Source organism: Bufo bufo, chromosome 2 (assembly GCF_905171765.1).
Source record: "Bufo bufo chromosome 2, aBufBuf1.1, whole genome shotgun sequence".
Lineage (NCBI taxonomy): Eukaryota > Metazoa > Chordata > Amphibia > Anura > Bufonidae > Bufo > Bufo bufo.
In genome coordinates, this window is record NC_053390.1 from 724,008,909 (window position 1) to 724,027,196 (window position 18,288).

At 41.9% G+C, this 18,288-nt stretch overlaps 1 protein-coding gene across 1 annotated transcript in view; it reads left to right on the top strand.

Annotated features, from left to right (window-relative positions):
* The window catches only part of LOC120991019, a 128,510-nt gene that overhangs the window by 33,286 nt on the left and 76,936 nt on the right, over window positions 1-18,288 (top strand). The gene's annotated exons all lie outside the window — the stretch shown is intronic.

Consider the following 18,288-nt stretch of genomic DNA (forward strand, 5'->3'; position numbering starts at 1 on the left):
GTGTTCTATTATATGCCATCAAGGCCGGACTGGGATTACATGACGATGGCATTGGCTACCTGTTCGGTCTCCTTTTACGTAAACCAAGAAGAAAGTGGGTTACCTTTAAAATATAACTTTTAATGATATATAAAACGCCCATATGTGAATAGTGCAAATTAAATGAGAGGGATATAACTTACCCCGATTTGGGTAGGTTTGTAGTTGTCTAGGGAGGGGAAAGGATAGTGGGGGAGGGGGCTGCTGGGTCTCTGCCCCTACTATGCACCCTAATTATAGAATCCCTCTCCTGACCACCACACACCTCCTGTGCCGTCCCTATGTACTTCCCTGAACAGTGCAGTGACTGCCCAGCTTCGTCCTGATTATATGGACACCCAAATTCAGTGATATGAATAGATGCTGGAATCTATGCTTGAAAGACACCATATGACAACCCGACGCGTTTCTCTGGTCTTACCAGTTCATCAGGGGCCTTGACACATTGGTGTCAGCAACAAAAATGGACTATCCCTCCAAAGGAGGGAGTCAACACAAGCATCACAACAAAATACACAGTAACCAGTGACGATAACTGTCTCGGTATAAATGTCAATTCACAACCTCCCAGTGTATTGGCGATGTACAGATATGCCAAAGCTACATAGGGTGGTTTGAACAAAAGGATTACTTATCTTAAGAGAGACAGTCAGTGGACGTGTTCCCAAGATTGCAGGCCTAGCATTATGTTTCCTGCTGGCCCGGCAGCTGGACCCCGCGTATGGCAGTACCCAGTGTCGGACTGGGGTACCTAGGGACCACCAGTAAAATTTATTTTGGGGGCCCACCATATGGATACATTCAAATATAATAAATAATCTAACAAGTTTTTTATATGAACATAAGCTGGTTGAGGTGCTGTATATTGACTATATGTATGTAGTGTACTAAATCTAATGTGTTATGTGCCACTTGTGCAGGAGGTGGTAGACTAGGGGCCCACCTTGCTCAGGGGCCCACTGGGGGATTCCCCTGTACCCCTGTGGGCCAGTCCGAGCCTGGCAGTACCGCTCCAACAGCCGGCACGGCCGCACTATTTAAAGCCGCCCGCGCTGTCCAGAGACCGCCCATCTTGACCGCAAACATGGTCACGTGGGGTATCATGTGATCGCAGGTCCTGCGACCACACTGCATCGGAATAAGGTATGTGGGGAGGCGGCCAAATAAGGGGCGGGCAAGAAATGTTCGAACCCCGCCCACCTCTCCCACGTACAAGAGTACCCTACAGAGGTATTAGATATTAACCCCCGTAGGAATAGAGCGGTGACTAATGTGCGGGGGTTAACTTAAAGGGCAATGTATCCCCACACCTTCCTTATATTAAACTAGGATGTCAAATCCATGTATAGAGGCAGCTGTTCCACACCTAGTAGTGCCAGAACCGTTGCCCAGAGTATTTAACGCCAGTGGAGGATTCAAAGGTTCTGAACTGAAATCATTCACATCGCCCCCCACCAATCACGTGGGGACCTTACTGATGCATTCACTAGTCATGAAAATGTCAAAGAAGGTAAATATGTATCTACAGCAAGATAGACAGAGTAATCTAAGCCTATGTTGAAAGCTGCACAGGGGGCTTGGGGTTATTTCAACTGAAACAGCCAAATGAAAGCTGTTCATTTAGACCTTCCGGTTGGACACTTTTTAGTTCAAAAATCCACCAAGTTTCTCTTTGAAGGATTTTTTGGTCCCAATCTCCCTCCCTGGACGGGGGTAGGACTACTTCAATGCCCATAAACTGGACCCGTGAATAGTCCCCCCCATGGGCCGATGTCACATGGCGCACCAGGGGGGTATCTCTTCCTTGGCGTAGATCCCCCAGATATTCCCCTATCCTCCTGTGCAGCTGCCGTCTTGTCTTGCCCACATATTCCAGGCCGCAGCCACAATGAGCCCGGTATATTACCCCTCTTGTACGGCAATTCACGAATTGTTTAATGTCATATGTTTTGTTGTTTGTTGTTTTAAAGGCGTGGCCCTGCCTGATATACGGGCATGCGATGCATCCACTACAATGGTACGAGCCACGAGGTGGTCTCAACCAAATTGTTGGTGCTGTAGTTGTCCCAGAGTTGTCCCCTTCTGGTAGCAGCCGCATCCTCCTATCCTAAAGACGCCCCCTCCGCATGTTGATTGACAGGGCCAGCGGACGGGATCTCTCTCTGCTGGCCCTGTTTGCATTCAAAATCTGGCGCCTGCGCCGTACCTGTCTTCAGTCGGCGCAGGCGCACTGAGAGGCGGACGCTCGCTCGGCCGCTCCATCCTCAATGCGCCTGCGCCGATGACGTCACATCTACACCCGGCGCAGGCGCATTGAGGAAGGAGCGCCGAGCGAGCGTCCCCCTTCTCAATGCGCCTGCGCCGGGTGTAGATGTGACGTCATTGGCGCAGGCGCATTGAGAAGGGGGACGCTCGCTCGGCGCTCCTTCCTCAATGCGCCTGCGCCGGGTGTAGATGTGACGTCATTGGCGCAGGCGCATTGAGGATGGAGCGGCCGAGCGAGCATCCGCCTCTCAGTGCGCCTGCGCCGACTGAAGACAGGTACGGCGCAGGCGCCAGATTTTGAATGCAAACAGGGCCAGCAGAGAGAGATCCCGTCCGCTGGCCCTGTCAATCAACATGCGGAGGGGGCGTCTTTAGGATAGGAGGATGCGGCTGCTACCAGCAAGTAGCCGCCCTACTTGCTGGTAGCAAGGTAATTTGCATATTTTAAAAGTACGTTTTTAACATAATCTGCTGAACCAAAATGATTAATTACAGTATGTATGCATAAATCGCAGTATAGGGATTAAAAGTAACCAAAAAAAATTAAAAATGTTTAGTAGAGTGACAGAAGCCCTTTAATTACACGATCACATTTAGTGATTTAAAGCCGATGACAGACAAGCATATTCAGACAGAGATTGTGATCGTTTACTCACTTAATTGAGGATAGTTTACTATATTTAGACAGCAATGATATGCATAAAACACACCACTCAGAAAGATCATATGATATACCTTTGCATTGCTACAATAAAGAGACACTAGAAGGCTCAAGACAGGTTTTAACTGTAAGATGCTCAAGGAATGCTGTGTAGCGCAGGTAAAGCATAGTTTCGATGCAATGTTTTCTATAAACATGCAAGCTAATATATTGCTCAGTCTGAGTTGGTCAACACTGATTGGACTATGTAGGGACATACTCTACTACACTACTGACAAAGGGGCAAGGTGAGACCCAGTCGTCAATTTATTTGAATACATTTTAGTAGGGTTAACAGAGGGACAGGACAGTGCAGAATTCTAAGAAAACTTGTATTTCCCTTGAAAATTGTTATTACATGGGGAATACAAGTATTTACTAATCTGCAGAAGAGAAAAAATTGGATCCCCATAATTACCCCTATACCAAAAAGAGGGAGGAAATCTGCTAACTTTAGAGGGTTTTGCAGGCAGGCGCAACTCTTTGAAATGCCTATAATGCAGGAAAGGTTCTGGCTGTAGCTCAGTTTCATCAGCCAATGTACCAGCATAAAAATCAAAAAATGAAAAAGCCAAAGCACTGCTCGGGAAATAGAATAGAGGTCATCTATTAAAGAGGACCTGTCACCACGAAGTGCTGTGCAATCTGCAGGCAGCATCTTATAGAGCAAAAGGAGCTGAGCAGATTGATATATAGCTTTGTGGGAAAAGATTCACTAAAACCTATAATGTATAGTTATTTCTGATCTCAGTTGTACATCGGGGAAGGATTATCAGTGATTGATAGCATTCTCTGTGTAAGTGTGTATACAGAGATGACTGTCAGTCACTGATAGCTGTACACAGGGGAGGTGTTATCAGGGACTTATAGCATTCCCTGTGTAAGTGTATATACAGAGACAGCTGTCTAGAATAAACAACAAAATACATTGATAATACTCCTGTATGGTGTTAACCTTTCAAATTGCCACTTAGGGCCTCTAAACAATTAGGCATTAATGTTTATTAAATATTTATTAATTAAATTGGAAGGCAGACTATTATAAGGGCCAGTTCACACAACTGATTTTGATAAACATGCTTAAAAAATCAGCACAGAATCCACGTGTTTTTTTTCAGCGCGAAAAAACATGTTTTTTGTTAGAAATACTTTCTGAGGCTAAACAAATGACAGGCAGACAGTCTTTCAGGTCTAACTGACCTCTGCTCGGTAACTGCACGAGCACTAACTGAACTTTATTGAACAACTGACAAACAGGAAGTTACACAAACTGCCATCTAGTGACCATACAATATACTAGGCATATAGCAATGCCATACAGTGGTTGTTGCTTATACAATACAAACCTTGTATGCTAACATTTTTTCGGGCATTTTTTGACACGATTTTTTAATGCGGCTTTTTTTAATCAGTGGGTTCAATACAAAGCTGAATTTTCAGCTTAAGATTTTTGAAGCAGATATGCGCCAAAAAACGTGTGGAAATGCACAAATAAAGCATGGACATGGAGCAGATTTTTTTCTGCTTCCCATTCATTTCAATGGAATATTCAGCGCTGATTCTGCCTCAAGATAGGACATGCTGCTTCTTTTTTCCATGTTTCTTTTTTACACGTGTAATGAATGTATTGAAAGGAATGGGAGGCTGTTTAGAGGTGTTTTTTGGAGCAGATTTTTAGGCAGAAACAGTACAAAATCAGCTGCAAAAAACTCTTTGTGAACTGGCCCTAAGAGCGGGTTTGCCGAGTTGCTAGGTGACAAAGGACGCTTGCTGACAGGTATATTGAGAAAGTGGACATATAATAGATGAATATTTAGAAGTAACAATAAATAAAGGAAAAAATTGTGATAAAAAAATAAAATGAAATGTTTTTAAGATGAATGATAAAAAGTTACAATGGATGGATGAATAATAAATAAAATTGAGTCTATGTAATGTATAAAATGTGCATATTGGTTTGGGTACCAAGTTTGTAGGCAGATATGCAATGATCTCAAAAATTATTATATGTGTATCTCAATAAATTATAATATCCTCGAAAAGTTTATGTATTTCAGTAATTCAATTCAACTCATATATTATGTAGATGCATTACATACAGAGTGATCTATTTCAAGCATTTATTTCTTTTAAAGAAGCACTCCCACAACAATTTTTATTCTCTGACCTGTGTGGGGGTCAGCTCAATAGGGGTAGGCACAGCAGTCAGAGACAGTGACACAATGGCACAGTTCACACAGGAATTAGCCTGTTTTCTTTATTCTTATCCACAAGCAAAATATAAGGCCTTTACATTCAGGCAAAGATACAAAATAAATTCCTGCTCGGCTGAGCACTAACTAAACATATAATTACCCTTTCTATACGGGCGGCCTACTACCAGCCACACGACACAATTTAAAATAAACTCAGTGTCCTTTTTGTTGCTTTAGCAGACTTCAGCAGCAATGGTGAAAGCCAGTCCGTTCAACCAGCCCCCCACCCAGACATGCTCATAGGGCAAACCTTTAGGCTGCGTTCACACGGGCGAGTATTCCGCGCGGTTGCAATGCGGTAGGTGAACGTATTGCACCCGCACTGAATCCTGACCCATTCATTTCTGTGGGGCTGTTCAGATGAGCGGTGATTTTCACGCGTCACTTGTGCGTTGCGTGAAAATCGCAGCATGCTCTATATTCTGCGTTTTTCACGCAACGCAGGCCCCATAGAAGTGAATGGGGTTGCGTGAAAATCGCAAGCATCCGCAAGCAAGTGCGGATGCTGTGCGATTTTTTACGCATGGTTGCTAGGTTACAGTCTATACACTGTATTATTTTCCCTTATAACATGGTTATAAGGGAAAATAATAGCATTCTGAAAACAGAATGCATAGTAAGTGATCAGTTGAGGGTTAAAAAAAATAAAATAAATTTAACTCACCTTCTCCGTTTGTTCGCGTAAGTCCCGGTCTCTTCTTTATTTTTCAAAAGATGAACTATGGGCTAAAGGACCTTTGGTGACGTAAGATCACATGCTCCAATCACATGCTCCATTTTGCAAAATGTAGCCTGGCTTGGATGTTTTTCCTCGTAAGAAAAGGCTTTCGTCTTGCCACTCTACCCCATAGCCCAGACATATGAAGAATAAGGAAGATTGTTGTCCCATGTACCACACAGCCAGTACTTGCCAGATATTCCTGCAGCTCCTTTAATGTTGCTGTAGGCCTCTTGGTAGCCTCCCAGACCAGTTTTCTTCTCGTCTTTTCATCAATTTTGGAGGGACTTCCAGTTCTTGGTAATGTCACTGTTGTGCCATATTTTCTTCACTTGATGATGACTCTCTTCACTGTGTTCCATGGTATATCTAATGGAAATTCTTTTGTACCCTTCTCCTGACTGATACCTCTTAACAATGAGATCCCTCTGATGCTTTGGAAGTAGAGTTGAGCGAACACCTAGATGTTCGGGGAGTTCGGCCGAACTTTAAAAAAAAGTTCGGGTTCGGGACTCGAACTTGATCCGAACTTGCCCATATGGCTCAGGTTGGAGAGTGTAGGGTCCCGGGCTACTTGAGAAACCTTGTCGCGGTGTCCGGGCTTAAGACATGTTCTACACCGTGGGACATGTTGACTAATCTCTCAATTTTAAAATCAGTTTGAGGATTTAGTATTACTGCAGAGTGCACCTGTGTTCGTTATTGTTTTGTTATATTGTTGATCCGAACTTGGACCCGAACACGAACCCCATTGAAGTCAATGGGGATCCGAACTTCACTTTATTATTTTCCGGTATAACATGGTTATAACGGAAAATAATAGTATTAGCTTTTTTAGATCTGAGTTTGTGAAAACTCAGATCCGACAGTATATTCTAACACAAAGGCGTTCCCATGGTGATGGGGACGCTTTAAGATAGAATATACTAAGAACTGTGTACATAACTGTGATCCGCACAATTAACCCCTCGGGTGCTGCACTTGAGGGGTTAATTGTGCGGATCTCAGCCCCCTGTAAGAGATCGGGTGCTGTCAGGCAGCAGGGGCCAGACCCCCCTCCCCAGTATTTAAATCATTGGTGGCCAGTGCGGCCCCCCCTCCCTCTCCCCCTCCCCAGTATTAAAATCATTGGTGGCCAGCGCGGCCCTCCCACCCCCACCCCCCCTATTCAAATCATTGGTGGTTAGTGCGGCCCCCCCTATTAAAATCATTGGTGTACAGTGTGGCCTCCCCTCTCCGCCCCCCCCACCCCTAATTAAAATCATTGGTGGCAGTGGCCACAGGTTAACAACCCCCTTCCCCCCCCCATCATTGGTGACAGCGGAGCGGCAGTTCCGATCGGAGTCCCAGTTTAAGCAGCATTATACTTACGTGCGCTGTCTGTGGCCGGCCGGGCGCTCCTCCTACTGGTAAGTGACAGGTCTGTGCTATAAGCGCCGCACAGACCTTTCACTTACCAGTAGGAGGAGCGCCGGCCGGCCACAGACAGCGAAGGTAAGTATAATGCTTCTAAAATTGCTAAGTAACTATGGCAACCAGGACTGCAGTAGCGTCCTGGTTGCCATGGTTACCGATCGGAGCCCCAGCAATTAAACTGGGACTCCGATCGGAACTCTCCGCTGTCACCAATGATGGGGGAAGGTGATTTTAATTAGTGTGGGGGGGGGGGGGAGGGGAGGCCGCACTGGCCACCAATGATGAGGGGGGTGATTTTCAATTTTATTGTAGTGATCCTGTCAATTCACCATATGTTTCTTGAGCAACTTTTTAAAATCTCTTTCTCTTTCTGTATAATGCTACTAAAAGTGCTAAGTAACCATGGCAGCCAGGACTGCAGTAGCGGGGCCGCACTAGCCACCAAGGGGGTGGGGGGCCGCACTAGCCACCAATGATTTTAATAGGGAGGGGGGGCGCACTGGCCACCAATGATTTTAATACTGGGGAGGGAGGGCGGGGGTTCTGCATTGGCCACCTTGATTTTAATACTGAGGAGGGAGGGTGGTCTGGCCCCCTGCTTCCTGGCAGCACCTGATCTCCCACAGGGGGCTGTGATCCGCACAATTAACCCCTCAGGTGCCCACCTGAGGGATTAATTGTGCGGATCACAGCCCCCTGTAAGAGATCGGGTGCTGCCAGGCAGCAGGGGGCCGTTATGTCCACAGTTCTCAGTATATTCTAACTTAAAGCGTTCCCATCACTATGGGAACGCCTCTGTGTTAGAATATACTGTCGGATCAGAGTTTTCACAATCTAACTCAAATCCGATGGTATATTCTAACATAGAGGCGTTCCCATGGTGATGGGGACGCTTCAAATTAAAATATACCATCGGATTGGAGAAAACTCCGATCCGATGGTATATTAATATTACCCGAACACCGAACCCGAACCCGAACTTTTACTGAAATGTTCGGGTTCGGGTGCTGAACATCGAAAAGTTCGTTACGAACCTGAACTTTACAGTTCGGGTTCGCTCAACCCTATTTGGAAGCTCTCTGTGGACCATGGCTTTTGCTGTGGGATGCGACTAAGAAAATTTCAGGAAAGACCAACTAGAGCAGCTGAACTTTATTTGGGGTTAATCAGAGGCACTTTAAATGATGGCAGATGTATGCTACTATTTAACATGATTTTGAATGTGATTGCTTAATTCTGAACACAGATACATCCCCAGCACACTTATGCAACCACATTATTACCGTAATTATTTATTTTTCTTCCGTCCACCTAAAAGATTTCAATTTGTTTTTCAGTTGAGTGGTACAGTTTATAGGTCACATTAAAGGTGGATAAAGTTCTGAAATGATTTATCTTTGTCTAATTTTTTTTTACATCACAGAAACCTGACATTTTAACAGGGGTGTGTAGACTTTTTATATCTGCTGTAAGTCATTTAAAGAATCTGGCGCATGTTTCTTTTCTTTTGATCCAGGACACTTCTGTGTCCCAACTTCTGCTAACATTCGACTAACGTCCAGCTTATCCCTGATGAGAATTTACCACCGGCTGCCATCCTACTTCATTCATTATCTATATGCGCTTACAGTGGTTGTAACTGTTTATAACCAAAGAAGGTGAAAGCAATACCTATAGCTCAATCATTTAAACTGTCTCTGTCATAATTGTACTACCCTATGTGGCTCCTGGAACTCTAATTTCATATTTCTTCCAGCACAGGAGATGATAAAGGGTACCAAACAACAAGATACCCCTTGACCTCAGGCTGCATACAGGTAGAGATAAACAGATGAAACAATTCATGATTTAAAAAAATTAAAGCATAATGAGAAATAATTAAAAGGAAATATGATACATATACCATATACAGTACATAAGACAATTAATTAATATTACATCTGATACACAGCCTAATCAGTGGAGAAAACAATATGTAATTGAGAAGCAGTTTATTTGTAAATACTACACCACATTGTTTATAAACAATCAGTTACAGTGTTTATATCACCTTAACTGCTTAACGACCCAGGACGAGACTGCTCGTCGTAAATCTCCGTCACTTTGCGCCCCAGGACAAGCATTCTCGTCCTGCGTTCCTTCCTCCCCCTCATGTGCGCTGCTGCGATCATCCACCAGCATCGGTCAGCGCTGACCGCGACATATGGGAGGTTTGCGCTCCTTATCCCCCTTAGCCATCGGGTCCCCGCGCTGCGGTGGTGAGAACCTGATGGTTGCCATGGCAGCCCCGATGCCTTACACAGGCATCGGGGCCTGCCAGCTATGGAAGCCCAGGAGATTCAGCCTAAGGGCTGGGTCTCCTAGGCAACTGTCAGCGTCTTACTGTGTAAGACGCTGACAGTTCAGAATGTATTGTACTGAATTGAAACAGGGATCAAACCTTGAAAAGCTGAAGTCCCACAGTGGGACAAATATAAACAGTAAAAAAAAAGTGAAAAAAAATAGTTTTTTATTATAAAGAAATGAAAAGTTTTAAGTAAAAAAAGTGTCCTTTTCCCCAAATAAAGTAAAAAAGTAGACATTCTAGGTATGGAAGCGTCCGTATCGACTGGCTCTATATAAAGATCACATGACCTAACCCCTCAGATGAACACCGTCCAAAAAATAAAATAAAAACTGTGCTAAAAAAACATTTTTTTGTCACCTTACATCACAAAAAGTGTAATAGCAAGCGATCAAAAAAGTCATATGCACCCCAAAATAGTGCCAATCAAACCGTCATCTCATCCCCAAAAAATGATAACCTAACTAAGACAATCGCCCAAAAAATAAAAAAACATGATTTTTTTTGTTTCAAAAATGATATTATTGTGTAAAACATGAATAAATAAAAAAGTATACATATTAGGTATCGCCACATCTGTAAGAACCTGCTGTATAAAAATATCACATTACCTAACCCCTCAAGTGAACACTGTAAAAAAAAAAAAAAAGTGTGTCAAAAAAGCAATTTTTTTGTCGCCTTACATTACAAAAAGTGTAATACCAATCGATCAAAAAGTCATACGCACCCCAAAATCATACCAATCAAACCATCATCTCATCCCGCAAAAAAAGAGAGCCTATCTAAGATAATCGCATAAAAAGTTAAAAACTATGGCTCTCAGAATATGGTGACACTAGAACATGATTTTTTTTAAATTCAAAAATGCTGTTATTGTGTAAAACTTAAACAAATAAAAAAAAGTACACATATTAGGTAGAAGAAATTTCAGAATTTCACTTTTTTGGCAGATTTTCCATTTTAATCCATTTTTTCCACTAACAGAGCAAGGGTTAACAGCCAAACAAAACTCAATATATATTGCCCTGATTCTGTAGTTTACAGAAATACCCAATATGTGGTCGTAAACTGCTGTACGGGCACACAGCAGGGTGCAGAAGGAGACAAACGCCATATGGTTTTTGGAAGGCAGATTTCACTGGTATCATTTTAAGCTGCCGTGTCACATTTGAAGACCCCCTGATGCACCCCTAGAGTAAAAACTCCAAAAAAAGACCCCATTTTGGAAACTACGGGATAAGGTGGCAGTTTTGTTGGTACTATTTTAGGGTACATATGATTTTTGGTTGCTCTATATTACACTTTTTGTGAGGCAAGTTAACAAAAAATTGCTGTTTTGGCACAGTTTTTTTTGTTATATACAATGTTCATCTGACAGGTTAGATCATGTGCTATTTTTATAGAGCAGGTTGTTACGGATACGACAATACCAAATATGACTACTTTTTTGGTTGTTTGTTTCAGTTTTACATAATAAAGCATTTTTTGTGTCTCCATATTCTGCAAGCCATCGTTTTTTTTTTTTTGCGTGACTTATGTAGGGTGAAATTTCTTTCAGTATAAAATGATGCTTTTTTGACACACTTTTTACTATTATTTTTTTTTACGGTGTTCACCTGAGGGGTTAGGTCATGTGATATTTTTATACAGCAGGTTCTTACGGACGTGGCGTCACATAATATGTATACTTTTTTTTATTAATTTATGTTTTACACAATAACAGCCTTTTTGAATAAAAAAAAAAACATGTTTCAGTGTCTCCATATTCTGAGAGCCCTAGTTTTTTTTGGGGAGATTGTCTTAGGTAGGACCTCATTTTTGGCAGGATGAGATTACGGTTTGATGGGCACTATTTTGTGGTGCGTTTGACTTTTTGATCGCTTGGTATTACACTTTTTGTGATGTAAGTTGACAAAAAAATGGCTTTTTGACACTTTTTTTTTTTTTTCACGGTGTTCATCTGAAAGGGTTAGGTCATGTGATATTTTTATAGAGCAGGTTGTTACGGACGTGGCAATACCTAATACGTATGATTTATTTTATTTAGTTTTACACAATAATATCATTTTTGAAACAAAAAATAAAATCATGTTTTAGGGTCTCCATAGTCTGAGAGCCATAGTTTTTGTATTTTTTGGGCGATTGTCTTAGTTAGGGTATCATTTTTGCGGGATTGACACAGTTTTTGTTTTATTTATAGAGCAGGTTGTTACGGACGCGGCAATACCTAATATGTCAAAAAAAGAGCATGTTTTAGTGTCTCCATAGTCTGAGCCATAGTTTTTAGATTTTTTGGGCGATTGTCTTAGGTAGGGGCTCATTTTTTGCGGGATGAGGTGAGATTGTACTACTTTGGGGGGCATACTCCTTTTTGATCGCTTGGTGTTGCACTTTTAGTGATGTAATGTGACCAAAAAATGTTTTTTAGCACAGTTTTTATTTTATTTTTTGATGGTGTTCATCTGAGGGGTTAGGTCATGTGATATTTTTATATAACCGGTCGCTACAGACGTGTCGATACCTAATATGTCTTCTTTTAATTTTTTCCCTATTTAAAAAAAAAATAATTTACTTTATTTTTGGAAAAGGACGCATTTTTTTTTTACTTGAAACTTTAAATTTTTCATTATCACCGATGCCGGATCCGTGCTGCTGATCGCAGCAGAGCACAAGGGGGGGAGAAAGGACCGCAGGACGAGAATGCTTGTCCTGGGGAGCAAAGTACCGGCCATTTAGGACAAGCATTCTCATCCTAGGTCCTTAAGCCGATATACTCAGACTAAGGTTGCATTCACATGATCGTAAGTGTTTTGCGGTCTGCAAATTGCGGATCCGCAAAACACGGATACCGGCCGTGTGCGTTCCGCATTTTGCGGACTGCATATGGCCGGTGCTATATAGAGAATGCCTATTCTTGTCCACAACCGCGGACAAGAGTAGGACATGCTCCATATTTGTTGCGGGGCCGCTTCTATTCCATGGCTCCGCAAAACAAATGAAACATGTCCTATTCTTGTCAGTGAAAATCAGGACATGGCCCCTTTAAAGTCTATGGGGCCGCAAAAATACGGAATGCTATCGTTTTTTTTGCGGACATGCTGAAATGTCTTCAAAAAAACTGATCCACATTTTGGCGGACAGCATACGGCTGTCTGAAAGAGCCCTAATATGTAGTAGTTTTATAGATTAAAAGAGTTGCTGTACTTTCACACAATTTCATTTCATTTAATAGAGAACTAGCATATTTCTAAATCACTTCATTTAAAAAATATGCTTCTATCCACCTGAAAACAGCTGTAAAGTCATGGCCACTAGGGGTCTCACTTCCACCTAAGTTGCAGTCCACTGCCTGTTATCAGGCAAGATCCATCACTGGTAACAGAGACTCAGAAGATAACTGAGAAGAACTGGGGGCGTATCAGAACTAGCTGAGATCATGAGCCTGATAAAACTGCTTCTACATTGCTTCTGACCATCACAGGAGCCTCTTACCTTTCTGTAAGTGTGATTTATCCCCCCCTTATCATCTTTCTGAGCTCCCTAGAAGAAAGCAAAAATAGAAGTAAGGGAAGTGAGGTCACTGCACACAGCTCACAGTAGTAGAAGAAGGGAGACACAGCCTGCTTCTGAGAGAAATGCATCTAGCTTTACAGCTGAAACAGGTAATAATATGGCTGAACTTTAGGGAAGCCCAGGCATAACTGTTCTTTCACAGTTATGATTGCACAAAGAAGCACAGCCATTATGCAAACTTTTTTTGTAAACTCTTTTCTTTAGAAAGGATAGTTAAATCGTTAAAGAATTTACGCTGCTGTCATTTTAGGTACCTATTGGGAATAGTAGCAGGTATTTGTTCAATATGAGTCATAGCAATGTCCCAGAACTTACAGACATTCACTTGAGCACAATCTCAGGACACACTGTGTCACATTTGTTCTCATACACCAGTCTTGATTCCCCTGAGCTGGAGTGAGATGTGCATAACTTATTAAGATGCAGATGCCTCTCTGGCACTCCATGAAACTCAAGTCTACGCCAGCTAGGGTTTGGTGTAGACTTGACCTATAACTTACTCCATCTTCAGAGTTATAGTAAATCCGGAGTGCAGTAATAGGCACTGTCCCTCCTGCTATGCCACGCCCATTTCCTTGTCACTAAAAAAGTCACAAATTTTGGCGCAAATATGGCATACGGCATACTTTGTGACTTATAGTAGGTGACTTATAAATAGGTTGGTAGATGCTTTTCACTATGTTTTTGGTGCCTGTTATGGACATCAGAACGGTGGCCATTCATTTGCATTCATTCTGCATCTTAGTGATTGAATACTGTGTCCATTGCAATAAATAAATTACATAATCAATACTGCAGTTGAGGAAACATATAATGTTAAATTGTTCACCAACAAAGGCAATGTGAAATTTCACATTTGTATGCTTCAGCTCAGCATGGGAAACAGATGGTGAACAACTGGTTTGGATCTCTGCAATCTGCTGGCCAGGATGTTCCTAAGGGTGATAGGACCTCCAACTAAGACCTCCATGCCCCTCATCAGTTTAGTTGCTCTTTGTTGTACTTTTTCCGGCTCTAGGGAATCCTTTCTATGAAACTGGTGCCCAGAACTGGACTGCATATTCCTGATGAGGTGACGCCAAACCTCTGCAAAGCGGTAATAATACCTCCCTACCCTGCAACTTTTGCATAACAAGCCAAAATACCCAATGCACATTTTAAAGACAAGAATTATCACAAAAAACATATTAAGCAAGCATTTAATAAAGCCTAGAATCAAAAACAGAGACTACGTCAGGATAATATTGGCTATAGTGACCCAAGAAACATCCTGCAATCCCAGTGGCATGTATTCTTTAGTTACCCTTATTTAAGAGACCACATACTGACTAGGCCAGCCCTCATCCTTAGAGGCTCTATTACCCTGCAGGACATCCTCACCCCCTACATATTCCGGAGATCCAATCCAGTTGTTCACCATCTGGTTTCTGAGCTGAAGGGGGTATACAAATGTAGAATTGATCGTTGACTGCAACATATTCCATAGGGCTACTAGCTTTGTATCCACTATTACTGGTGAACAATTTAACATTTAAAGCGGAATTCAGTCCGAAGTTTAGGAAAACTATGATTCGTAACGAATCCGAATTTTCTCGCGCTTTATGGCAACGAATCAGGTTTTCCTAAAATGACGTCTGTACGAGTTACAAAGCGAAACTGTAGCGGAAACACCCCGGCAACACTAGATCACCTATAATGCCATGCAGCCAGCCAATCTGCAGATAGCCATCCCAGCCACATCCCCACCACTTCAGGGCCAGATAGTAAAGAATCACTCAGGCCTGACTCTGAAGTCTCGCGATTGCTCGTTCTCTTCACTGTATAGTGCAGGATTGTATGGCCAATGGATTCTGTACTGTGCCTGTGCTGAACAGTGAAACGAATAAGCAACATTGAGATTTCAGGGCCTGGCCTGAGTGTGTCTTCACTGCCGGGACCTGTCAGTCAAAGTGGTGGTGGTGGGGCTTTGCCACTGATTATGCTATGTATCAGTTGTAATATTAATTAATTTCCTTATGTATATAGTCTGTATTATATTTGCTTTTCATTTGTCATCATGCATTTAATTCTCATTTTTATCATAAATTGTTTTATTTATCTCTATTTGTCTTCCGTCTGAGGTCAAAAGGCATCTTGTGGTTTGGTGCCTTTTTCTTCTCCTATTCCCCTATTATAACATCTACAGTAAGTACCATTTGTTTGTATGGCTTAATGAAGATGCAAGTTCTGCATCGAACTGCATTGTTTTTTTACTGTTATTCCTTTGGCAGCACTTTGACCTTTTTTTTTTTTTTTTTATACAAGTGTTTACTAAACAGACATGTCAGGAGAGATGACAAATCCGCTTTAATAATAACATAATAATGATAACAGGGACAATATATGATAAAGCAATTCCACCCTACATTTAACATCATGCTGCAGATTCTGAATAAGGCTGAGTTCACATCACCCTTTAGTTTTCCATTCTTCTGATCCGTCAGAAGAAGAGAAAAAAAAAAACGGATCCTGTTGCATCAGTTGGCATCCATTTGAGCCATTTTTGTCTGAGATACGTTTTTCTAGACGGAACAAAAGTACTGCATGTGGGACTTTTTTCCGTCTAAATAAACGAAAGAATGGAAATCTAAACGGTGATGGTAAACGCAGCCTAACAAGGCAGATAGAAATAAAAAACTGACTATTGAAACCCAGCTAGTCATTTTCTCACGGCTACTACAAACTAATGTACTTTCTGCATTTATCCTAAAATGAACACTAGGTGGCAGCATAATGCCCTCTAATCAAGTGAAAAGGTTTGGCAGAGTAAAAAAAGCCAGCAGCCGCCTGATTATATCATTAGAGACTGACTAATGACAGAGGTGACAGCAATAATATAGTTTATTCCACATAAAATCCATACCTGTAATACAATTTTTTGCCATATGTGTGTTATTTTATGCTTGAGAGAATTTTTCGAGACAAATTTGATTTTAAGTGTATTTTACTAACAAGGGCTTCAGCTCTTCCATCCGAGCACTGCAATATGCATTTGTAATAATATTTTCTCCATACTGGATTACCCACAGTGTACACAATGAGCTTTTATAATTTAATAGTAAGTTTTATTTGTACACATATTGTCAGAAAATGCAGTATTTATAGAGGTTCTTGGAATGGAAGGTGTTCTGTGAAAACTGAAGTGAGACTCTAGGTATCTGAGGTTGTTTTAACCTCTTACATGTTCGATATTCCAAGAACTAGCAAAAGGAGTTCTGCAAGAATGTCCTACTTTCCTTCTTACTTCTACCTACCTCGCCCCCCCCCCCCTTCCAGGTGACATTTTTATTTTATATAGTCTTTTATGATTGATAACAATATTGGAAATTTGCTCAATTAGTAATAGCAGCTATGTATTCTATTTTAAAGGGGTTAACCCACAAATTTGAAATTGGATTTTACTTACATATTTGGATGACTTCTTTCCTTTCTGTGGGTGGGCAGCAACTCTTCAAGTGCCTGCATCTCTCAGGATGCATTGCAATTTAGCTCATTTTAACCCCTTTCTCCACTGCATAGAAAATAGTCTCTCACAAATAGCCCCAGAGATCCATATGGTATGTAATGCCCCACAGTTTCCTTCTCCACTGTCTAGAGAGATATAACTATATATTTCTATTAGAAATAGCAAAGTTTTGAAAAATTCAAATCGGCAACTTCCCAGAAGTTAGCCAAGAAATTCGATTCGTTTCAAATTAATTTGTCACAAATTGCTATAAATCAGGTATACCCAGGCCACTCTGCCATAGGGGATGGCCACACAGAGCGGCCGTGCTGCAGGCGAGTTGTGGCCATCCTGCAGTCAAGAACCACGCAGCCAATTAGCCTGCAGCTGCCTATCATATATAATGGAAACTGCACTTTATAGTCCTTCATTATTAATGGCAGCGCAGCACCTTTAAACAGAGGTTATTGCTGGTATGGGGTTTGGCTGGTTAGGTTGTGGGGACAATATACATATTGTTGCTGTTCTTGCCTGCAATCTCCTGCAGCTTATTTGACACTCAGTAAACACAGAATAGTAATCAGCTCTGGCATACCCACTTCTTCAACCTCAGCGCTCTCCTGCCCTACAGGTGGGAGCCCTTCTTCTACCATCTGTTTTTCCACATTTTCCATCATCTAATATAAATGAGAATATGTCATCAGGAACATCCAGCTCCTCCTCTCTCTTCATCTTGCTGACTTTTCTAGGACATGGAGACTTTGAAGGATGATTTGAAAGAAGTAAAGCCAGCAAAAGATGAGGATGGTCATCATTAAGACCTGGCCCCCCTAAGGGGTGCAGACTGGATGGTATTGAGTGGCACGCTGGCACTGGAATAATAAAGGCTTCCATCTTATTTGTGTTAAATTACATATCTTACTTTATAGCTGATGTAGAAATAAGGAAATGTAGGAATAAATAAATAAATAAAACTGACGCAGAATAAGTCTTCCTGCATTTTCCCTGTAGTCTCCCTGCGCTCTCCCTGCATTCTCCCTGTAGTCTCCTTGCGCTCTCCCTGCACTCTTCCTCTCCAATATTCTTCTATTAATCATTTTCAGTAATACTGTCCCTAGCACATGAGCGCTTGCCATGTCTCTCCCTATGCTCAGCTCACAGGACAATGGCGGACACTGCACGGGATGAGGGTGATCTCGCGTTCCTGGCATTCTTACTTTCACTTTGTAACACATGCATTTCAGGAAAAACGGAATTGTTATCACAATAGGAAATTAGAATCAAAGTTTTCCTAAACTTTGGACCAAATTCTGCTTCGAATGCTTCCCTTAACACTAATGTCTATGAATTTAGAAGTAGGGATTAATGAATGAAAAGTGTCTGGACCACTTCACCTGCTTCACTATGAGATCTCTATACTAGCACTAAAGAGAGGGAGCAGGGAGGTACTGTTATGTTTATGACATGTTAGTCTAGCATTGAATGCAGGAGACG